A 603-nucleotide genomic window follows, 5' to 3' on the forward strand; every position below is an offset into this window, starting at 1 on the left:
TGTTGTGCATTTTAGTAAACATCTGACAGAAATAAAGTTAAGTATGTTAACAAAAAGAAAAGATGATGTTTGTTGAGTTGTTTACAATAGGACAAAAAGAAAAGTTTTTTATGGAAATAAAAAAAGCCATATAGTCCAGTCCAGGGGTGACCAACCCTGTTCCTGGAGATAGACCTTCCTGCAGATTTCAGTTGCAACCCATATCAAACACACCTGCCTGTAATTATCAAGTGCTGTTCAGGTCCTAATTAACTGATTCAGGTGTGTTTGATCAGGGTTTGAGCTGATCTCTTAAGGAAGGCCGATCTCCAGGAACAGGGTTGAGCACCCCTGGTCCAGTCTTACTATAACCAATAACTTATACACTGCAAATTTTAGAGAGTAGATTTAACTACCTAAGAGTTATAATTAACACTCCCTCAGATTTTATATGGGAACCACTATAAAAGTTTAAAAAAAATAAAATTATCAACACTAAGAGAGTGTTAATTGGCAAACTCTTATAGTGTAAAATATCTGTTTAATTTACGAAAAAATACCAGCAGCTGTAGTTACCAGGATTTTTCTGTATACATTTACGAAAAATGACCATATTTCATGAAC

Source organism: Danio rerio, chromosome 4 (genome assembly GCF_052040795.2).
Source record: "Danio rerio strain M-AB ecotype USA chromosome 4, GRCz13ab, whole genome shotgun sequence".
Classification (NCBI taxonomy): domain Eukaryota; kingdom Metazoa; phylum Chordata; class Actinopteri; order Cypriniformes; family Danionidae; genus Danio; species Danio rerio.